General features: G+C 40.5%; 2 pseudogenes; both read left to right on the top strand.

Moving 5' to 3' along the window:
* The first annotated feature begins 314 nt into the window (after window positions 1–314).
* On the top strand, window positions 315–1,653 carry LOC130138411 (probable protein phosphatase 2C 25; annotated as a pseudogene).
* A 9,989-nt stretch (window positions 1,654–11,642) lies between these two features.
* Window positions 11,643–24,653, top strand: LOC115662244 (tyrosine N-monooxygenase-like; annotated as a pseudogene).
* Window positions 24,654–25,121: the final 468 nt, after the last annotated feature.

Below are 25,121 nucleotides of genomic sequence, written 5' to 3'. Positions count from 1 at the left end.
TGGCCGGCGAGCAGGCCATGGCCAAGAAGGAGGAAAAGAAAAAAAGAAAGAAATATTAAAATATTTAAAAATATTATTAATAAAAAGAAATTTTGTGGCGTTACCAAACGCATTTCTGTTCTTTTTCTATTCCAGGGATGAAATTTTGGCCCGTTAACAAACGCCTTAAAATGCTCAGAATCAATTCCGAGCACAGAATTAAAAAAAATCATTTCTGAGCAGAATCTGTTCCCGGGCACAGAATCGTTGTCATGCGCAGCCTAAATATTTATTGCCTCTGCGCTCTCACTCTCTCTCCTCTCTCCCTTCTGTAACGTGAAGGAGGTCGTTTGCCTTCTCTCTCTTCTGCAACCCATTCTCTCTTCCTCTCCCGAGCTCACCCGAAGCCCTCTCCTCCTTCTTCTTCTTCGCCTTCGGCCTCGCCTTTCCGACTTCGGCTCCAGAAACCGCCTGCCTCGGGTTCCGATTTCGGGCTTGGACAATTTTGATGGGGAAGTGATTTCCTTTTGGCGGCTAAAAATTGAATCTTGACTTCCCAAAGACAACGAAATTCCAGTGCAAATGCTCATTCTCATCGGCTTTCGTAGCTTCATCTGCTAAACCCATCTTCTCTCTCGCTCGCTCGCTCTCTCACTTGTAGCTTTGGGATTCCGGCGACGCCGTCGACGGCCATGGGGATGTTGTAATGGAGGAGAGAGAGAGGAGTATGGGTACTTTGTTTAAACCCATTTTCTCTCTCGCTCGTAGCTTTGGGATTCCGGCGACGGCGGCTATGGAGGATCGGTATTCTGCTTCCAAGGGTATCCATGGAATAGCACGCAGGTAAATTTTTCTGTTTTTCAGGCAGAGCTTCTTCTTAATCATGATGACAGGATGGTTTGTGAATAGCTTAACAATTTATGCGACTGTTCTAGAACGATTCAGATGAGATGTCATTTGTATTTGTGATCACCAGAAAGAATTTGGTTGGAAGCTTAGGATACTGACTTAAGTCGTTGAAGCTAGAATCGAAGAAACGGTAATGAACTTGTTCAAGTTTTGTTCTGAAAGGAATTATAGTCAGTTCAGTTCCGTATAGCCATCTTCAACGTGCAAGGACGCTAACCTGATTCTGCTACTTTCAATATGCAGGCGTTGTTTGGTATATTTGCTGGGCATAGAGGTGTAATCGCTACTGAGTTTGCCGACTTGAGTAAGTATATCATAGATGAAGTGGTGAGAAGAGACCGGGATGAAACAGAGATGGTTACCTGTAGACCGATTTGGATTTTTTGAATGAGGAATCACGAGGCAGCTCATGCTGTGTAACTGCGTTGATTAGAAGGGGCAACCACTTCGTGTTTAAGGCTAGAGATTGTCAAGCTGTTCTTTGTTGAGCCGGCACTAAAGAGGCTTGTACATCTGATCATAGGCTTTGCAGGGAAGATGGAAAGGAACGGATTAAGGCTCTCGCAACATTCTATTCATTCTTTACTTGTAAAAAGATACTGCACAATTAAGTTCTTTTACCTTAGCCACTTACATTCTGAAATCATCTGAGTTACCAAACTCTGCTTGTGTAGAAGCTTGTGAGATTTCTATCCATTTTCATGAAAGCTAAGATTAATGATCAAGCTATTGTATCATGTATATTATGTTTTATTTCTATGTATATGGAGTGGGTCTATCCATTAATTTCACTTGAGAAAATATTCTTTTCCATTGTTGTGGCTGTGAAAGTCGTTCAACATACATGATTTATGTCCTAATGCAATGGCTTCCATTCTTGTCCTGGAGTTTCTGTAAGCACCCATCGTGAAGGGAGCTTCAATAGAAAATCGAGTCCCCTCATAGTTGTTCAATAGCATAGCTTAGGATTGTTGTTGATAGTGTAGCTAGAATCCCCTCATAGTTGTGACTAGAGGTGTCAAAATGGGTCTTAGACCCATATATGACCTATTTATTTTTAAATGGGTTTTAAATTTTAAAGCTTAAAGATAAATGGGTCTAAATGGGTTGAGTTTAGAACCCATGTTCAACCCATCCACTAGACTCATCCACACACTATCTCCCTCTTTATAAAAATGTTTAAAAAAATCGAAATTTAATTATTTTTATTTGTTCTCTTTTTCTTTTTTTCTTTTTTCTTTTCTCTTCTTTCTTTTTTTTTTTTATTTCGGCCAGTGGTCGGCCACGGCGACCGGCCATCGGGGCGAGACGGCCTCGCCGGAGGCGGGCAAAGCTCCAGTTCGCCGGCCTCAGGCGAGGCTCGAGCCTCCCTGATTTGGCAAGCCTCTAGCTCGCCCGATTCCGGCGACCTCGAGGCTCGCTCAATCCTGACGAGGCTCCAGCCTCGCCGATTTGGCGAGACTCAAGCTCGCCGGCCTCGGGCGAGCTCGACCTCGCCAAATCGGCGAGAACGAGCTTCGTCGGCCTCCGGCGAGCTCGTCCTCGCCTGTGGTCGATCGCCGGCCACGGCGGTCGGCGATCGGCCAAAAATAAAGGAAAAAGAAAAAAATAAAAACAAAAATAATTAAAAATTCGATTTAAAAAATAAAAAAAATATATTATATATTATTAAAATGTATGCACAAAGTAAAATAGATGTTATATATCAAATATCGAAAAATATTTTCTAGTTTATTTTCAGGTTTCAACCAAACGTTAGAAATTTTTTTATTTTCTTGGATAATGACTTTATGGAAAATATTTTCTAGAAATGTCGCATTTTTCGTAAAACAAATAGAACCTCAATTTTAAAAAAAATTATAAAAATTTTGCACTAGCTTTGTATTGCATAAAATGTTTTAGCAATATAATTTAAAAAAAAATCATAAGAAACAAGTATTCTTAGATTAGGTTAAATATAAAAGTGTTTTAGCAATATGGGTCGGGTCGGGTATGGGTCAGGTATGGTCGGGATATTTACACTATAAATAAATGGGTCATAAACGGGTTAATGGGTCAATTTGGGTTGGACCATTTATAACTCGACCCAAACCCGACCCGACCCACCCGTTTAACAGGTCTAATTGTGACTTGCGACAGATGAGTTTTCAAAGCGAGATCTAGATACAAAAAAAAATGGATCGTTTTTTAAGATTCATGTTCCAATTCATCATCATGCTAGTTTGAGGTGCCATTGGCAACCCCCCTCCCCTCTCTCTCAAATGTTTCTCATGTTTTTCTAGAGGTGGAATCAAGGCATAATGTAGCATGTCTCCAACCAATAAGCACGAAATAACGTAAAAAGAAAGACCAATCCCAACACACTAGTGTAGAACATAGATCCGTGAGGGAGAGGATATACACCACACGAAAAAGAGGACTTCATAACAGAGCATCATCTCCTTTTCTAAATCAACTAATTCGAACTACTTCAATAAAATAACATCTCAAGCAAGCTGCAAAACATCAACAACACTGCAATCAATTCTCTAATAGACAAATCCAATAACCGAACAGCAATAAGTAAAGGGTTCACACTCCAATTTTTTTTAAATATGTCAACGAGTTTAGCCAGCATCGATTCAAACTCAAATGCGACAACCTCGCTAACCAAATATGAACGAATCCCAAAAAAATAAAGAAATCAATCCGTCTCGAGTCGATTAATCCTATGAATTTCAAATCAAACGAACAGAACATCTGGCAAAAAGTAGAAAGAACTATCAGAAGCTGAAGCGCTATTGAGAAAAACGGAGAGAAGTTCTCTTCTTTTTCTTCTGGGTATGGCAGATTCATCATATAGAACACTTGAGTTTGCCTATAATTTCCAGCTGACTCGAGATCGGGTCAGCCATGCCCAACTCAGAAAGTGCGAGCAAGCGAGCGAGAGAGAAGATGGGTTTAGCAGATGAAGCTACGAAAGCCGATGAGAATGAGCGTCGAAAGCCGATGAGAATGAGCGTTTGCACTGGAATTTCATTGTCTTTGGGAAGTCAAGTTTCAATTTTTAGCCGCCAAAAGGAAATCACTTCTCCATCAAAATCGTCCAAACCCGAAATCGGAACCCGAGGCAAGCGGTTTCTCCGGGCGGTTTCTGGAGCCGGAGTCGGAAAGGCGAGGCCGAAGGCGAAGAAGAAGAAGGAGGAGAGGGCTTCGGGTGAGCTCGGGAGAGGAAGAGAGAATGGGTTGCAGAAGAGAGAGAAGGCAAAAGACCTCCTTCACGTTACAGAGAGGAGAGAGGAGAGAGAGCGAGAGCTCATAAGCAATAAATATTTACTGTGGTCAGTACTTTCCCCACGAACCAGCCAGAGGAGAGAGACAAAAGGGATTCCTTCCATTGCCACGTCACGCAACACATGTCGTCTTTTGGGTGGAACACGTATGTCACGTAAGATGATGACGTGGTGATTGACAATCACTAAATATTTTCTCAAGAATCACAGATGGGACAAACAATTGAGACGAGGCATAAAGTGGGACTCCTAGTCAAGCTTATCTCTTTGAAACTTTTGAAATCCTTTGCTAGCTATGCTGCCAGAATATCATTTGAAACTTGACATTTTCTATAGGATCATGTTGCTTTCTCTAGATTAATTCCTTTGATATCAAGTGGTCATTTAGGCTTTGTTGACAATAAACATTTTAATTGTTTGCTATGTAAGTTGGGAAAAACATCATTCTTTAATGTTTGATTTTAATAAATCTATCTCTTATGCTCCTTTTGATCTAATTTACTCTGACGTTTTAGGACCATCTCCTACTCCCACTATGGGGTGATCTCATTATATTGTAATTTTTTATGATCATTCTTGTTATACATGTCTTTATTATATGAAAACTCGATCAGAACTTGCTCATATCTGTTGTGATTTTGTTGCCATGATCAAAACATAATTTTCTCATGATACCAAGGTTTCGTACTAATAGTGCCGTGGAATATAATGACAGAGTTTCTCAAAATTATTCTCAAAATGGTATTACCATTTCTCGTTCTTGTCCAGCAACTTCTCAACCTAATGGTTGAGTTAGAGTATAAACAAATGTACAAAAGTTGTATGCACTTTTCTCATCTCAGCCTCATGTCCAGAATAGTTTATGGGAGAGACTTGCAAAATTGTTGTGTACACTATCAATTGTACATCGTCCCCAATGATAGGTAACAACTCTCCTTATGAGTATTTGTATGATAGTGTTCCTAATTACAATCTTCTTTGTGTCTTTGGTAGTGTTCGTTTTGCGCCTCTTCATCCAAATGAATGTACGAAGTTAGAACCCCGTGCTCATCTATGTTGCTTCCTTGGGTATGACATTAAGTAAAAAGGGTATAGATTTTGAGATCCTGTCTTTAACCGTCTTCGGGTGTTTTGTCATGTCACATTTTGGAAACACAAGATGTTCTTATCTTTTTGTCCTTTCAAATCTTCTCCTACTGTTCGCTTCTTTACCAATCCTTCATTGGCTTTATTCTCTAAAAATGATATACTTCACTCTATTTTTGAATTTCCATCTTCAGAGATGTCTTCTTCTAATCTTGATGCAATTACCTCCAGTGATACCACTTCGGCAGCTTTGGACATGTTTGCACCATCGGCAGATTCTCCACCCTTGGTAATTCCCTTTTTCTCCTATTCATCATTCCACCCACATAAGTCAATCTTTTATTCTGCTTTGTAATTTCCATTGTTCACATACTATTGCTTCTTTTCACGAGCCTCGGACATAGAGAGAAGCTAGTATCTAATCCTCTTTGGCAAAATCAATGGCAGATGAGATGTAGGCTTTGGACAAATCTCATACTTGGGATTTGACTGATTTGCCTCATATTAAATCTGCTTTAGATTGCAAATGGGTGTATAAGATTAAAATGAAGACATATGGCACCATGGATCACTACAAAGCTTGGCTAGTAGAGAAAAGTGTTACTTGGGAATACATAATTGACTATGAAGAGAATATAGCTCATGTTGCACATTTTACTTATGTTCGCATTCTTCTTGCTGCCACCGCGGTTAAGCGCTAGTTTTTGTTACATATAGATGTAAAAAATGTATTCCCAACTCATTGAGAAAGTTTGTATGGTGCCTCACTTTGGATACACTCATCCTTCCAACAAAGTATGTTGATTACATCGAGTATTATATGGCCTGAAACATGCTCCTCATGCATGGTATTCCAAGTTTAACTCTGTGCATCGCCTAGGTGGCGGTGTACAGGGAGAAGGGATGGTGATGCATCCGCGCCTTAGTCCTCAGACGTGTGCAGGGAAGGGAGGAGGAGCCTCTCTTGTCCCACATCGCCTAGGGGGGATTCCTAGACTGGCTTGTGTAACGCATTTTAAAGCCGTGAGTGTTAGTGGGCCCAAAGCGGACAATATTACATATCGTAGACCCGGGGCATTACAGGTGGTGTCAGAGCCAACTCCCAACCGCGCGTGGGGCCACAGCGAGGTCATCGTTTCCATAAGGGGTGGAGAGTGTGACCGCCTAGGTGGCGGCGGGGAGGAAGGATGGCGGTGCATCCTCGCCTCAGTCCTCGGACGTGTGCAGGGAAGGGAAGGGGAGCCTCTCTTGTCCCACATTGCCTAGGGGGAGTCCTGGACTGGCTTATAGGGCTTAAGGTTTTATATCTGTGTAACGCATTTTAAAACCGTAAGGGTTAGTGGGCAAAAAGCGGACAATATTATACAATATAAACCCTGGGCGTTACAAACTCAATCATGGAATCTTGAATCTAATCCTTATGACCATGCTCTTTTTATTAGACACACATCTCTTGGGTCCACTATGCTACTCTTATACGTGGACAATATGGTTATTACTGGAGATAATTGTTTTGGCATTTCAAAACTCCAGCAATTCCTCAATCAACAATTTGAAATAAAAAATCTTAGGCAACTCAGCTACGTTTTTGGCTTGGAGATTACTTCATATTACTCTAGTTACTATTTTTCTTAAGCCAAATATGTTGCTAATCTTTTTTCTCGAGCTGGACTCACTGACAACAATGTTGCTCCTACTCTTATGAGACCAATGTCAAATTTGATGCCAAAGATACGACTTCTCTTTTGAACCTTATAATCTATCGACTGTTGGTGGGCAGTCTTATATGTCTCGCTATTGCTCATCTTAACACTGCTCATGCCACTCACGTCATCAATTAGTTCATGACAAAGCCATGAACAACCCATTTTTCTGTAGTCCTTTGGATTCTTCGTCATGACAATGGTACTTTATTTCATGGTCCTCACTTTTCTACTCATTCTACCTTAGAGTTGACAGCTTATTCCACTGCTGACTCGGTTGGTATCATCTAGGATTATTGCTCCGCTACAGGCTATTTCTTTTTCCTAGGTAACTCTCTTATTTCATGGCATAACAAGAAACAGACCACAATCACTCACTCTAGTTTGGATGCAAAATCTTGCGCTCTTGCTTATACGACATTATAATTATTATGGTTGCGATGGTTATTGAAAGACATTTTGTGTCATTCATTGTGGATAAACTGTCATTTACTGCAACAATCGCAATGCTATCCAAATAGCACACAATGATGTTTTTCATAAGCACACCAAACACATTAAATCATATTGTCATTTCATTCGATACTATGTGCATCATGGCACTACGGGACTTGTCTCTACTTCATCTGCTGACTAGACTCCTAATATCTTTGCCAAGACACATCCACCTGGCCATTTTCAAGATCTTTTCTCTAAACTCTAGTTGACTTCTTCTACGTCACATTGAGTTTAAGGGGATATTAGAGATATTCCCTTGATTTCATTTCTCTCTCAATATTGTGTGTTACTTCCTTAATTGATCCCGATTGATTATAATTGATATCGTAATGTTTTGTTACTTTATAGTAAAGCCTATATAAATAGGCCCATGTACTCTTCAATATGAAATATCGAAATACACATAAATTTTACAATTTTATTTTCCGCATTATTCTTATCTATTTCGGAACAAAAAACATATGTCCATGATGGGTCAATCAGATCAAATCAAATGGAGGGTTTTCTCTAGATTTACAATGGCGGATCGATACTGAACCATCAAAAGGTCAAAGGGTTATCCAAGCATTATTGTTATTGAATATTTCGCTTAGGTAAACCATTCTTCCACGAAACTTGCGGGAATTAGCTTGATGTGATGTCTTACGTTGCAAGAGCTTCGTCATCATATGAAATCATACGATGTGACTTAGGTTGTGCAAAGTTGGACCCAAACGAATTTAGTTTTGTCGCCACACTCGTGGGAATCCTTTGTTTTTTTCTTCCATCATACGAATCATTTAATTGCTGGTTCTCTCGTCCGATACGTTCATGATGGCTTTTGAATTCGGGGTTTTAGCTGGAGTTTGGGATGTTCTGCTCTCTTTGGGGGGATTCTTTCGGCAATGTTAACCGTGTGATTTCAAATATGGCATCATCTCACTCAGATTCCGCACACGAGAGAGAATAAAATTAATCAGACAAAGGTATGGTTTTCTATTTATTATAGCACATACGTACTGCTAAAGAATCCCTGTAGCAATCCATGACGTTTTCCCGCCAAGATAATTATTTAAAGTTCCTTATGTGAATAGATTAACCATTGTCTAAGCAATCTTGGCATTTTACGTCGTATGGTTATCGCATATGAAGAAGACTCCCGATTACCCTTTGTCACGGTTCCAGCCGATTGACCTTAGCCATGAGATCGTGTAGCACCAGGCAAGCTCATTCATCTGGCCAATCTTCCCTTCTAAGTATAGTTTGCGTGGCTTATATGGTGGAATGCTTTATTGTACCTGATCGTACTACGTCTCCCTTTAAAAAGAGTCTCTTTCACAATCAAAGAATGAGTCTCGATTCAATACAAGAACCGATTTCGGCTTGCCGTGACCATCATAAAAAGAGCAGCATCAACTCTCGATTAATTTGTGCCTAGATGATCAACTTTGCCTTTGAACATCTTTCACATAGGATAAGTCGGATTGAGACAACCTTGCTCTTAGGTGGGTATAGCATGTTTGTTCTTTATCATATACATCAATCTAAAATATGTATTTGAGATATATTATCAAGAGATGTAGATAAAAGGAATTATTAGTAGTACTAATGTGAGACTTTGTAGAATGACTGATGCTTTGGCTATACTTCGATCTAGTACTAAGCTTGGAAATAGGCGAATAAAGGGTCCAGAAAGATTTGAACTTATGACTTACTGCTCTAATGTCGTGTGAGATTTTGTAAAATCAAACCAATTGCTCTAAAAGTTTAAACTTTTAGTGAAGACTTGATTTAATATTCATACATTCTAACAACGAATAACATGCATATACACGTGAAACAACTAGTCACGAAAATCACACAAAAACCTCTTATATCCTCTGAATTCCTAATATACTATATATAACATCAAATTAGAACTATTCAGGTACATGAATGCAAATGTCCTTTCCTTCCCTCACCAATGCATCAACCCTGTCTTGTGTTTTCATCTTTTGTTATAACAAATCCGATTTTCAACTATAGCCTTGAAATATGGCTTGCTTCACTTCCTTGCCCCTAGTCAATGTAGCAGCTGACAGAGCCGCGGCTCATGAAATAAAAGCTCCCGTCAATAGCTGCAAGCTGGGCCTCGGCTTGGCGACATGGCTTGAGGCCGTCCAAGCCGCCGGACGACTGGCCGAGCATTGGAGCTGAAGTCATGCACTGACGAGAACGTTCTCTTCTTCCTCATTGGATAGACCAATTTAGGCCCGAGTTTTGTAGAGCTGATGATGTCATCACTCACGCGTACTGCCATTGTTGACGTTAGCACTTTATTTATACCCTTGATCGACAAAGCAGCCCTCTGTCCATTTTAGTTAAATGTAGCCACATCATTCACAATAAAAAACATATATTCATGATGGGTCATTCAGATCAAATCAAATGGAGGAGTTTCTGCAGATTTACAGAAGCGGATTGATACTGAACCAGGAAAAAGATCAACGGGTTATCCAAGCATTATTCTTATTGGAAGTTTCGTTTAGGTAAACCATGCTTCCACGAAACTCGCGGGCATTAGTTTTATCCGATGTCTTACGTTGCAAGAGCTTCGTCATCATATGGAATCATACGACGTGTATTAGGTTGATGCTAGTTGGACCCGGACGAATATAGGTTTGTCGCCACTCTGGTGTGAATCCCCATTTTGTCTTTCATTTTCCATTGTATCGTTAAAACAGTATGAAACCCCAGCTTGTCGTTCACACTGCCGGAAGAGCTTGCGCGTTGCCTCAATTGCCAGAATGGCCAAACATTAGTAATTATAAAAGGTTCGCTGCTTCTAAGATAAAGTGTCGCAAAACGAGATGCTTCGGATAAACTTGGAAGTCGGAACTTTGCTCGAGGGTCGTATGTAAGTTCGGCTCTTGATTCTATCCGGAAATTATCAAAAGAACATACTACTTGACATATGCGATAAAGAATGATTTTACTGCCAAACTCGCGGAGATAAAGCAGGACAAGACGAGCATATCCGTGCGAGGAGAATTTTCAAAACAGAAAGTAAACGCTTACCCTTGAGCATGTGATGAAATAGAACGGGGTTGAGATAACTATCGACCTAATATAATCAGCTATGGAGCAGACACTCAACTACCAGCTTTGTACAACGTTAAATCATTGGAAGCTGGCGTGAGCACATGGTGTGCGCTGTTCATCAGTTTTCTTATCTTTCCTCCTCGTCAACCCTTTCTCTTGTTTTCACCACTAATATCAAGTTTTCTTATATGTAACTCCTTCTATTCGACCTATTTTTCCCCTCAAAAGAAAAAAAACCGGTCATCGAGAGAGCGATCAAGCGAAATAATGAGCTGTCATTAGGGCGCTACATCAAAACTGGTTGCGCTTAATGACAACTCCACACTCATACTCATTCTTTCATTGGTATTTAAAGCGTTCGTAGATTTCTTCCACTTTAATAAAGTACTCGTAAAGAGAGTCGTATTAGCATGGAAAAAAGAATGCTCGACATGCACGTTTGGTGTCACCGACCAATCAAGTTGATATGACTTATTAATTTGGTGATACCACATGGCCATGTTGATGTGAAGTTGGCACCACGTTATGCACTTCTAGAAAATGTACGTACATAGATCACGTGTGCTGTAAACATCATTTAGCCTCCAAAGTTCCAAAGCTAAAGAAGGACAAGACGAGCATCTTTGTGCAAGTAGCATCCTCAAAACAGAGTTAAATACCAAAATACAAATCGAACTCATCCAAGTGAAAGAAGCTGGACAAGATGAGCACTTGATTTAGCCAAAAGGATAAGAAAGGTAAGAGATAACCACGATTATAAGAGTAGCGGTTCTTCCAAGAACGCGCTAGCTTTGGAGATTAAACTACCATATATGTATTTAAACTTGACGTTGAGACGAGAAAATACCTGAAGACATTGGCCTATTTAACTCAGAACACTTACTCTTATTGAATAAACTTGTTAATTCACATGCAACTCTATTCCGATTTCTTACATTTAAATAGAATTTCTTTGGATACTAACTAGCTTGCCTGTAATTGAATGGTCGATTTCAGCTTTCCCATATAGCCACATCTATATATGTGTATGTCCATGCACAACTCTCATATCTTCTTCATTTTCCCAAAACCCTAGTCTTATAAACCTCCGTAGGCCAAGACTAGCCAGTGTGTCGACGGTTCTCTGATTGCCGCCATGATGATGAGTTCCGCCACCTTGGCCTATGCCCTACTTCTCATGGCGCTAGTCATCTTATACAACATCATCAAACAATTTTGGTGCAAAAGCGTCAAAGGAAAATCCAAGCCGCTCCCGCTGCCTCCAAGGCCTTCCCCGTGGCCAGTGGTCGGCTGCGCCCTAGACGTGCTCCTGAACAAGCCCACGGGCCGGTGGATCCTTTGTTGGTTGGAGGAGATGGACACCGACATTGCGTGCTTCCGCATAGGCACTACAAAAAAACACGAAATTTGCTACGGAAATTTGCGATGAACGTTTTTCCGTCGCAAATTTCCGACGGAATTTGCGACGGATTACATTTTCCGTCGCAAATTTGCGACGGTTTATTTCCGTCGCAAATTTGCGACGGATTTTGCGACGGTTTTATTTTCCGTCGGAAATTTGCGATGGAAAATGTAATCCGTCGCAAATTTGCGACGGAAAATACAATCCGTCGCAAATTTGCGACGGAAAAACATTCGTCGCAAATTTCCGACGGAAAATAAAGCCGTCGCAAATTTGCGACGGCATTGTAAGTCCGTCGCAAATTTGCGACGAAAACAACGTCCGTCGCAAATTCGTAGTTTATCAGCCCGTGATATTCCAACCCTATCTCTCTCTCTCGCTCTCTCTCGCTCTCTCTCGTTTTTCTCCCTCTTTCATATGTCTGAAATCAGCAAAATCCGCGCACGCACATATTAATCTCGGTGAAGCCTTTTGTACCGGTAAGTGTCATAGCTAGCTTCGTGACTATTCGTCGTTGCATTGTAATTTCTTTTTTTTAAATATATATTTATGTTTGTTTTTTTTTTTGTATTTGCATCACCGGTTTAACGACCGGCGACCGGCGACACCTCGCCGGCCTTTGGATGAGGCTGAACGGCCACGCCGTTTTGCGACGGAAATAGTTTCCGTCGCAAATTTGTGACGAATAAATGAAAATTCTGTTGCAAATTTGCGGCGGATACTATGTGCCGTCGCAAATTTGCGATGGATACCTGATTCCGTCGCAAATTTGCGACGAATAAATGAAAATTCCGTCGCAAAATTTGCGACGGATTTGAGTATCCGTCGCAAATTTGCGACGGATACTATGTGCCGTCGCAAATTTGCGACGAATAAATGAAAATTCCGTCGCAAAATTTGCGATGGATACATTCGGTTTTCATCGCACATTAAAAATTATTAAAAAATGATTCTTAAGTGATTATTCTTTTTTGGGTATGTGCCTAATTGAAGTTCTCGCAATCCAAGTGGACGTTGCAATTCTCATCAAATTGATCACTTTCTCCTACAAATATTTCAGTCAAATATTTGGGTAAGTCTTCTTTACATTGTAATTTTTTCTATTTTTGCAATTTCATATTAATTGTTGCGTGAATAACAAAAATTATAATTTTCAAAATTTTATGGTTTTAATTAAGAACAATAGATATGATATTTTAAATATTTTACCAGAATTTTTTATTTTAATACAGACACAATGCAAAGAGAAAGGGCTTGGATGTATAATAAGAACTTACCTGGACGTCAAGGATTGACAGATGAGTTTCTTACTGGGTTGGAACTATTTTAAGACTTTGCTAGTAGTAAATATGAGTTTATGGATGGAAATAAGTTAAGGTGTCCGTGTAAAAAGTGCGGTAATGGTAAATTTCTTGTGTGTGATCAAGTTAGAGAACACCTTATTAGATTTGGGTTTACTCCGAACTATTATAATTGGACTTCCCATGGTGAACCATTTATATCTGATGAAGGATATGGAAGAAGTGACCAATTTTCAGTTAGGGAAGAATGTGGCTATTATGAGCAATTGAACCCATACGAGAGGATGGTGATTGATGCAGCTAGTTATAATTTTGTCATAGAATTAAATCATGCAAGTACTAGTTTTACTCCTACACGTGAACAAGTGGGTACTAGTCATGCTTCACAATTGGAAGATATAGGAGTAACGGGTTTTGAGGAGAATGTGTATAATGAAACTTTTCAATCTAATCAGTTCTGGGATGTTTTGAAAGTAGCAGATGAACCTCTATGGGCAGGTTGTGAGGACCACACTAAGTTATCGGCGACAGTTCGACTATTAAATATCAAGGCAGAGCATAATGTGTTTGCGGATTGCTTCAACTCTTTTGTTGAAGTAATGCGGGAATCATTGCCTCGTGATAACAACATGCCAAGTGATTTTTATGATATGAAAAAGCTAGTGGATAACTTAGGTCTTCCGGTTGTAAGGATTGATGTATGTAGTAGGGGTTGTATGATATATTGGAGAGATGATGAAAATGCAGAATCTTGCAAATTCTGTAGCCAACCTAGGTACAAGATTAATAGGAGGCCGGGTCGTAATCAGAAGCGTAAACCATACAAGCAAATGTTTTATCTGCCCTTAATCCCCAGATTGCAAAGGCTTTATGCGTTTAAAGCCACTGCTGAACACATGACTTGGCATGCAAATCATGAAACCGAAGAGGGTATAATGTGTCATCCTTCAGATGCAGAGGCATGGCAACATTTTGATAGAACATACCCTGAGTTTGCAATGGAGCCTCGGAACATCAGGTTAGGTCTCTGTGCCGATGGATTTGCTCCATTTGGGAAAACAGGAAAAAGTTATTCATGCTGGCCAGTTATCGTAACGTCGTACAATCTTCCACCTGGTATGTGCATGAAGACACCTTATATGTTTTTGACATTGATCGTGACAGGGCCGCAAAATCCGAAAAAGTTGATAGATGTTTATATGAAACCATTGATTGAGGAGTTACAACGGCTATGGGTTGAAGGTGTCCCTACGTATGACGTTTCTACCGATCAAACATTTGTTATGAAGGCTGCCCTTCTTTGGGCGATAAATGACTTTCCAGCTTACGGAATGTTATCTGGATGGAGTACAGCTGGGATCTTAGGATGTCCAATATGTTTGGAGAGGACAAAGTCATTTAGATTAAAACATGGAAAGAAGCCTAGCTATTTTGACTGTCACAGACAATTTTTACCGCCAAGTCATCCTTTCAGAAGGAATAAGAAAGAGTTCAGCAAGAATAGGACTGAAAGAACGCGTCCACCATTGAGGTTGACTGGCGATCAAATTTGGGAGCGTGTGCAGGACTTTCCAACTGTTGTTGAAAATCCGCACGGCACGACTTTTGAGTACGGAAGTACACATAAGTGGACAAAACGCAGTATATTTTGGGATCTACCATATTGGAAGGCCCATCTTATTCATCATAATCTTGACGTCATGCACATAGAAAAGAATGTTTTCGACAATGTCATAAATACTGTGATGGATGTCGCCGGAAAAACAAAAGACAACTTGAACGCAAGAAAAGATATGAGAGATATTTGCGATCGGCCAATACTAGCTATGGATGCAAGCAACAGGGGACCAAAACCGAAAGCAGTTTATACATTGGATAAGGAGCAGAGGCGAGTTGTTTGTTAATGGTTGAAATCTGTGCGGTTTCCTGATGGATATGCTTCGAACCTCGGGAGATGTGTTGATTTGAAGGAATGCAAGTTGACAGATTTGAAGAGTCATGATTGTCACATCCTGATGGAAAGACTAATTCCAATAGCTTTGAAGGAAGTTTTACCAAACTTTGTATGGGGCGCCATTACAGAATTAAGCAATTTCCTCCATGATATTTGCTCGACAGTGCTAAAAGCATCGCACATGGAAAAACTAGAGAGAGATATTCCAATTATTCTTTGCAACTTAGAAAGGATATTTCCTCCAGCGTTTTTTGATTCGATGGAGCATCTCTTAGTTCACTTGCCTTATGAGGCCAAAGTTGCAGGTCCCGTCCAATTTCGATGGATGTATCCATTTGAGAGGTAATGTTTTCTTTAAAATACAGTTCAAATGAGTTTATCATATAATATGTCCCGATAAGCTTCTTTCTATTTCAACTAGATTCTTATATCATTTGAAGAAAAAAGTGAAGAATAAGGCACATGTTGAAGCTTCAATTTGTAATGCATATATTGTGGAAGAAGTGACGACATTTGCATCATACTATTTTGAGCCGCAAGTTCAATGCAAGAGGCGGAGAGCAGGCAGAAATAATGAGGGCCCCATTGATCCCAATTGCATAGCATTCTCTATTTTCAATTATCTGGGTCGACCAAGCGGCGCATGTCAGTTTCGTTACTTATCAGGCGAAGAACTTCATGTAGCCCATACTTATATTTTACTGAACTGTCGAGAAGTCGAGCCATACTTCAAGTAAGTGTAAATTTGTAAATATATATTTTGCGTGTCAAATATTTGCTAATAATGATATGGCTTTTAATATTAGGATTTTCCAAACTTCAATGTTTGGACTACAACCAAATGAGTTTGACCGTTTGTGCGATGAACAATTTGCAGCATGGTTCAAGACATATGTAAGTTGCCTATGGATCAAAACCAAGTTATTAAAATTATATACATTATTTAGTTAAATATATATTATTAACTTTGCATGTGTAACCTTAGGTTCACAGTAATTATGATGAAATTGGAGGGCAAGGATTGCTATATTATCTGTCATGGGGCCCATAGTTAAGAGTTCGAAGTTGGCCAGCATATTTCATAAATGGATATAATTTTCATACTCAAGAATATGGAATGGGAAAATCCACAATGAATAGTGATGTGTCTGTTCGGTCATCCAATGGTGACAGTTCGAAAGATGATTTTTATGGCTTGTTGGATGAAATCATAGAAATAGAGTACTCTGGACCATTAATGATGCGGGTTGTGTTATTTAAGTGCACGTGGTTCAACCCCGTCAAAGGAATGAAGGTGCATACGAAGTTCAATTTGGTTGAAATAAATTACAAGAAAAGGTATATGAAGTATGAACGATTTGTCTTGGCACAACAAGCAATTCAAGTATGTTATGCATCATATCCTAGTTTGAAACGTGACAAAGCTGATTGGTGGGCTGTATGTAAAATCAAAGCACGGAGGAAAATCGAGGAACACTAGAAGGATAGAGCCTACCAACAGGAGGAAGTGTCTAACACGGTTGAAATTGAGGAATATAACATACAAACTTTACGAGATCCGTGTGGAGCAATGATAGATGTGGATCCAACTGAAATTTGCGAGTTAAATGTACAAGAATGTTCAGAATCTGATTTTCAGACAAATGACGAAGACGAGGACGAGGACGAGGACGAGGACGAAGACGAAGACGAGGACGAAGACGAAGACGAGGACGAAGACGTAGACGAAGACGAAGACGAAGACGAAGACGAAGATTAAAATTTTTGTCACAAAACACTACAGATGTGTAATTATTAATTCTACAAGTGCTATTTTGGTTGTTATCATTATTATTCTTGTTATTATTGTTATTGTGCTTTTTTATTATTGTTATTGTCGATTATTCTTTTTATTTTAATTGATCGTCCGAAATTTTGTCCTTAAATGCTGACAAGTCTAATATTATTAACGTGCCCTAACATTTCCGATATTCTAATTTCTATTGCAACATTTGAGATGCCTAAATTTTGGATTGAAAAAAAGATGTAGTAAATTTAGGACCCAAATAAATGAGATGCTAAATTTTTGACCGAAAAAAAAAAGTCACAAATTTACAACGTTCATGTAGTATGTGCATTTTTGCGCCGGACTCAAGCTGTCCGTCGCAAATTTTGCGAGAGAATTTTTACCGTTCGAAATTGTATACGGATAATTTAATCCGTCGCAAATTTGCGACAGAAAGTTGATTTTGCGATAAGATTTTTACCGCTCGAAATTTTCGGCGTAAAAAAAATCCATTGTAAATTTGCGACGGACTAAGATTACTGTCGCAAAATTTGCGACGGACGGCTGAGTCCGTCGCAAATTTTGCCGTTGAAATTTTGCCTTTCCAATTTGTGACGGAAAAATTAATCGGTCGCAAGTTTGCAACGGACAGCTTCGTCCGTTCCAATTTGCAGTTCCAATTTGTTTAATTCCGTCGTAAATTTGCGATGAATTTTTGTTTTCCTCAGGAATTTTTGTTGGTGAAAAATTTGCGACGGACTGGAGCGTCCGTCGCAAATTTGCGACGAACTTACTCGATCCGTCGCAAATTTGCGACGGACGTCAGCGTTCTGTCGCAAATTTACATCGTTATTACCCCTCCCCCTTCCCCGACGTCGCCCCCCGCCCGATTTGTGCATTCCCCCCCGCCCGTCGCCGTCGCAGCCGTCGCCGTCGCCGCCCAGCCGTCGCCGCTCGTCGCCGGTCGGCCCGCAGCCCCCGCCCGTTGCCGGTCGCCCATGCAAGCCCCGCCCGTCGCCGGTCGCCCCCGCCGCCCATGCAACCCCGCCCCGTCGCCCGCCCCCGCCGGTCGCGCCCTCGGCCCCGCCTCGCCCGCCGCCGCCTCGCCGACCTCGTCGCCGCCCCCGCCTCGTCGCCCCCCCGCCTCGCCGCCACCCCACCGGCCCGTCGCCCGCCCCGCCGGTTGCGTCAGCCAAGTACCCGGCCCGCCGTCGCCGCCCGGCCTCGCCGTTGTCGCCCGCCCGCCGGAGTCGGCCGGCCCGCCGCCAACGCCGTCGTCCATTGTCGCTACCGCCGGCCGCCGCCGGCCAGCTGCCACCGGCCTCCCGATCGTCGGCCGAGGCTATGGCCGTCGGCCGCTCGTGCCCGCCGCCGCCGCCCGCTGCCCGACGCCGTCGTCGCCCCCACACCGTTGCCGCCGCCCGACACCGTCGCCGCCCCTGACGCCGTCGCCGCCGAGCTCCGCCGTCGTTCGCCCGGTCGTGGCCGAGCACCTGATCGACTAGTCACCATTTGAGCTCACGCTTGCGCCGGGACCGCCACTGTTCTATAGGCCGATTTTTATTGTCCTTGAACCAAGTAAGCAACTCTTTAAACCCTAGTTAGTATAATTAGGTAATTAGTCGGACTTGTTTAAGGATTATTTAGGATCACTTTTCGTTGGCTAAGTTACGGGTCGATTTCAGGATTGCATGTGGCTTTGATCGATGGTCGACTGGTTAATTTGTCTATTATGTGGATGATTAAGTGTTAAATGACGATAATGTGATTGATTAAGCGTTTTCACAGAAAATGCTTGAAAATTGAACAATTCTATAAAAAATCAAGGAAAATTACGGAAAATTAAAACAACGGTATATGTTGGTAACAAATATGAAATTTGACCGTAAAAGTTTTTTAAACTTTTTAAAAAACAAAAATTTCATAATATCACAAAATGGCAAAAATTAATAGTGACCACCCATTTTCAATGAAATTTAGATTTTTTAACGTTCCGAGGAAAAAAATATTAAAAAATTAAAAATTTCCATAACCTTATAAAATGGCTTAACATAAATGTGGCCACCCATTGTGAGGGAAATTTTTATTTTTTTTGGGTGAAAAAAAAATTAAAAAAATATAAAATTTCAATACTGCATAGAATTGCCTAGAAAACATGTGGCCATCAACTTGCAGTGAAATGTAAATTTCTTTAGATGGCCAAAAAAAAATTAGAATTTAAAAATTTTCAAAACTTCACAGAATGACATATAATACCTGTGGCCACCCATTTTTAGTTATATTTAATTTTTTTAACGTGCCCTAAAAATTATTAAAATAAATAAGGACAAAAATTTTGGAAACTTTACTTAATAGCTTAGACTACTTGTGGCCACCCAATTTTAGTATGGACAAATTTTTTTATTTCACGAAAAAAATTTATATTAAAAAATAATAACTAAAAAATGTTTAAAATTTTAAAATTTCAAAACTTTACAAAATGTCTTAGAATATCGGTGGCCACTAACTTTTAGTGAAATTTTTTTTTAGGGCCCAAAATTTTTTTTTGCAATAATAATAATTTTTTTCTTACAAAACTGTACAGAATGACTTAGAATACCTGTGGCCACCCACTTTCAGTGAAATTTAAATTTTTGTACGTTGTCAAAAAAAATTTAATCAAAATGAATGCGATTCATATAGTGATGTTTAATACCTGTAGCCACCCAAATCGTGCTCATACATTGATGTTTCATATCAAAATGAATGGGATTCATAGTATATTTGTTTGTAGGAAATTGCACGTCATAAACACTCGACATTGGCTCATTTCAAGGAAACATTTTCTCAGTCTTTCCATTAAAATGGTAAGCTTCGTCATGTACATCATTATGTGTTCGTAATACGTATCAATAGTTTTTTACATATTCGCATAACCTTCCTACTTGTCAGTATAAACGTGGAGGTCACATGCCTAGAAGACAAGACTCTTCCTCGTCCTCGTCCCCGTCCCTTTCCTCTTCCCCTTTCCCGGCATCTAATCCTCAACCACAGTATGGTCCGTCACAATATGGACACGTTGGCCCTTCCTCCAACACTCAACAACATGTTACGGGACTTGGCCATATGCGAACTGAACGTTCTCCAGTTCAATCTCCTTTAGCTCCTTCTCCTTCCGTTCCACCCCATTATTCGGCGGAATAATCGAATATTGACGGAAACAGAGGTCAAGAAGATAACCGATTCTTCATATGCCCATTTGGAGATTCGTAAGTACTTCATTTTTTTTGTATATGTAATATTTAGGGCTTTAGATATTGATGTCAATTGAATTGTCCATGTTACACAATATTCATATGAATGCAGATTCACGGATGCTCCGTCTGTTGTGAGGGAATTGAACAAAATAGTAAGAAACTTTTGGATGGGAGAGTATATTACTTACAGAAATGTTCCAGAAGAAGTGAAAGAAATGTGGTGGAATGAGTTCAAGGTAAGTTTTACATATTTTATTTTCTCACCAATTAAGTGTGGTGTAGTAAATTGATGGTCAAGAATGATGTAAAGGGACCAGAACAACTCTGTAGTTTTCGATACCTAAAGGACCAAATATTTTCCCCGACATGAACTTTACAAAATCTGTCTATATTTATCTGGTGCATGGTTATGGATATGTAATCATCATAATAATTTTCTATTTGTGTTTTTATTCATTGCAGCGGAAGTTCAAGTGGGAGGAAGCGGAAGACAATGAAGTGAGAAGAATTTTTGATAAGAAAATAAGTGATTTTATGCGAAATGTCATGAATAGAGCGAAAAGCAAGCAAGCGAAGCCGTCTTTCTTTACAGCTAACAATTGGGAGGCAATTAACACATTTTGGGCATATGAACAGAGTCGGCAACTCTGTGAGCAGAATAAGAAGAATCGATCTTCTAGTTCTAGTGGTGGGTCAGCCACATATGCTGGGGGTTCTATCAACATTGCGGAGCATCGCAAACGAATGGTAAGTCTGTTAAATGAGTTATAAGTTAATTTAATTCAATTACTCATGTTTACATTTTGTAGGCACATGAATTGGGGACGGAACCGACATTTGCAGCTACATTTGAACGCACATTTCAAAAGAAAGATAAGACATGGACTGGCGATCGAGCAAAAGCTGTTAAGGTATGTAAGGTTATACTTTGGCTTATATGTAAACTATAATGAAAACCGTGAATGCTTTCAATATTTTTGGTAGATATATATATAGTGATTTTATTTTCATCTACATTGTTAATGTAGGAAAAATATGATAAACTTTTAATGAGCAGTGCTAGTGGTAGTGATAATTGTCCTGAGTTCCGGCCACTAGTTGATAATATGGCATTATGGATGGAGGCAACGGGTGGGGCGAAAAAAGGGAAAATATTTGGGATGGGATCATTATCAAGGATGTACATGCCGAATAGTCCTGGAAGTTCATTATCCACTGGGACTAGTCGAAGGAGGTCACGACCAGACGAGCAATTGACCCAAGAAGTGAATCGTCCGAATAATTTACTTGTTAAGAAGGATGAACGAATACATAACTTGGAAGAACAAATGAGAATCGTTATGCAACACCTTAACATCAATCGCTATGGCGATCCTCCTGTACCTCCAGCCAATCCAGTAGGTGATGGGTACAATGATGACCAACACATTGATGCCGAGAATGCTGATGATGATGATGATGATGAAGATTTTCTCCGGTCTTTCTAGTTAAAATTCTCAAAATCGGGGGTAAGCTTGCTTCATAATCTTGGTTTTTCATAATTTCACTCATATTCATATGTAAGAACATTTATGTTCGTCCCGAAACGTATTTTTGTTAACCCTTTTGTTATTTTACACCTAGTTCCACATCCATGCATAAACGCTTTTTTTATATTCTGGACTGATTTATGTATCGACATTTCCTCAGGTCTCGACAAAAGTGACTACTTTTGGTGTCCTACCATCGTACCAAATCCGCGTCTTCTTCTGTATGGTTTTTTTGCGTCTTCTATGGTTGTCCCGTCTCTTAGTTCATGTCTTGACTGTATTGTAAGATTGGATATCAAATAGTATCATGTCAGACTCTACAACTTTCCTTCTGTTATTTGTTTCAATTATATGTCATTGTGGCTGGTTTGTCAGAATTTATGGTTTGTTTGTTTTTCTGTTTCAATTATATATCATTGTCTCCTTTGATTGATATGGACAAGAATTTATGGCCGAAATGATATAAAAATAGCGACGAATATTTTAAGCCGAATTTTGCTATCATTAAAGTTTGTCACTAATTTGCGACGAAATTCGCGACGAATTTTCTGACGAAATTCGCGACAAATTTTACAACGATTTTGCGACGAAATTGCGACGGATAGAGTCGTCGCAAATTTGCGACGAAATTTGCGACGAAATTGCGACGAATTTTGCGACGGACAAAATTCGTCGCAAATTTTCGACGAAATTTGCGACGAATTTGTGATGACTTTTGCGACGGATTGAGTTCGTCACAAATTTGCGACGAAATTTGCGACGAATTTGGGACGGATTTTTGCGACGAATTTTGCGACGGACAAACGTTCGTGGCAAATTTGCGACGAAATTGCGATGGATTTTTGCGACGAATTTTGCGACGGACAAACGTGCGTTGCAAATTTGCGACGAATTTGCAACGGATTTTTGCGACGAATTTTGCGACGGATTGAGTTCGTCGCAAATTTGCGACGAATTTGCGACGGACATTTGCGACGAATTTTGCGACGGATCGAGGTCGTTGCAAATTTGCGACGAAATTGCGACGGAATATTTGCGATGAATTTTGCGACGGACTATGTGCCGTCGCAAATTTGCGACGAATTTTTTTTCGTCGCAAATTTGCGACGACCTTGTGAATTTTCCGTCTCAAAATTTTGCGACGACCTAGTAGCGACGGAAAAAAATCCGTCGCAATTTCGATTTGCGACGGTTTTTTCCACTATTTCCGTCGTAAATTTCGTCGCTAATCCGGTGTTTTTTTGTAGTGAGGGAACACGCATGTCATTCCCATAACCGACCCAAAGATCGCCCGGGAGTTCCTCCAGAGACAAGATGCCAGGTTTGCGTCGAGGCCCATGTCGATGGCAGCCGGGGCGTTCAGCGGCGGCTACATGACCGCCGTCATCTCGCCCTATGGGGAGCAGTGGAAGTAGATGAGACGGGTCCTGACATCGGAGATCATATGCCCGGTGCAACACAAGTGGCTCCATGACAAGAGGGCCGAGGAAGCCGATAACCTAGTGAAGCATGTCTTCAACGAATGCAAAAGCCTAGGGCAGGTGAACTTGAGGCAGACAACAAGGCGCTACTGCGGGAATGTGATAAGAAGGTTGGTGTTCGACAAGAGGTACTTTGGCAAGGGAAGGCAAGATGGAGGACCAACCATTGATGAAGAACAACATGTGGACGCACTATTCAAAGCACTAAACTATCTCTATGCATTTTGTGTTTCCGATTACTTCCCATTCTTGGTGGGGCTTGACCTTGATGGGCATGAGAAGGAAGTAAAAGATTGCTCGAGGACGTTTCTGAGGTTGCATGAGCCCATAATAAATGAGAGAATCAAACAATGGAGGGACGATTCAAGTTCGCAGAGTAATGAAAAAGAGCCACAAGACTTGTTGGATGTTCTTATTATGCTTAAAGACTCACAAGGGAAGCCATTGCTAACGCCACATGAAGTCAAAGCACAGGCTACGGTAAGAAATTTATTCTTTCTTGTACATAAACCTATTATCATCCTTTAAGGTTAGAAAGCAAACTATAGGACGTTATATATTTGGTCAAGACGACTTTGTTAATAAAATTGTACGAATCGAGCCTTACAACTACCCCAAAAAATCCTAAAGAAAGACTTCCCTATATATAAAATGACCTATAACGTATGAACTCAATATCTAGGCGTCCTTATGTCAATGAGTTATACATATCCCAAAAGCTCCTTAAGAAAAATTTTCCTATAATCAGGACAAATTTACCTATACTTTTATTTGCATATTGTGGTTATGAATTTGATTTCAAAGTTAACTTATGATGCATACAATTTTATACATCTTGATATGTGTAGGAAATTATGATGGCCGCGGTGGACAATCCATCGAACGCAGTGGAATGGGCAATGGCGGAGATGATAAATCGGCCCGAACTCCTTAAGAAAGCCAAAGAAGAAATAGTTGGAGTTGTGGGAAAGGAGAGGTTTGTCCAAGAGTCCGATATCCCCCAGCTCAACTACATTAAGGCATGCGCCAGGGAGGCCTTTAGGCTCCACCCAATTGCGCCGTTCAATGTGCCACACGTCGCCCTATCGGGCGCCGTAATGGCTGGCTACCGTATCCCCAAGGGCAGCCACATCCTCGTGAGCAGGATGGGTCTTGGCAGAAACCCTAAAGTGTGGGACGAACCCCTCAAGTTCAAGCCTAAGCGGCATATCACAAGTGATGCCGAGGAAGTCGTGCTCATAGAGCCTGACTTGCGATTCATTTCCTTCAGCATGGGCCGACGCGGGTGCATTGCCATGCAGCTTGGGACAGCGATGACAGTGATGCTTCTTGCCAGGCTAATCCAAGGGTTTAACTGGAGTACATTGGCTAATGTTTCGAGCATCAATCTTAATGAGTCAAAGAATGACTTGTCTCTCGCCGAGCCATTGATTGTTCAAGCTGAGCCCTGCTTGGCAAATCATCTCTATCCAATATAGAGAAGTATGTGACTGTAGTATGTGCAGAGCTTGTGTATTGAGAACCCCGATCTTTCCATATGACATCTTAGAACATAACCTTATCGATAAAGAATTTATTATAGGTTATATATTGTGAAAGCAATCTAATGTTAAATATTTCATGCATCATATAATTCAAATAAAAAAGGTGTGACATCCCGAAAATTTGTCCATTTGAGATTTATAAATTATTGAGTTTTATAAATGTATTCGCAGTTGATTCTCGTCCGGAACTGATCATTCCTGGGATACTAACCATTGGGGAAAGGCTAATTAGGGAATTAAATTCGTACGACTATTAGAAAATTCGATCGTGAATTTAATTTCGATCATGAAATCGCCGAGGTAATATTTTGAGCCACTGTTGGCCGATCTAAGGGTAGCCAGGGATCAGTTCGCCACTGTCATAGTAGTGGATTGCGGGTGATTCCGCCGGACCACGAAATG

Source organism: Syzygium oleosum, unplaced genomic scaffold, assembly GCF_021117445.2.
Source record: "Syzygium oleosum isolate NSW1041296 unplaced genomic scaffold, Sole_v2.1 Sole_v2.06, whole genome shotgun sequence".
Taxonomy (NCBI): domain Eukaryota; kingdom Viridiplantae; phylum Streptophyta; class Magnoliopsida; order Myrtales; family Myrtaceae; genus Syzygium; species Syzygium oleosum.
This window is presented reverse-complemented; position numbering and strand designations above follow the sequence as displayed.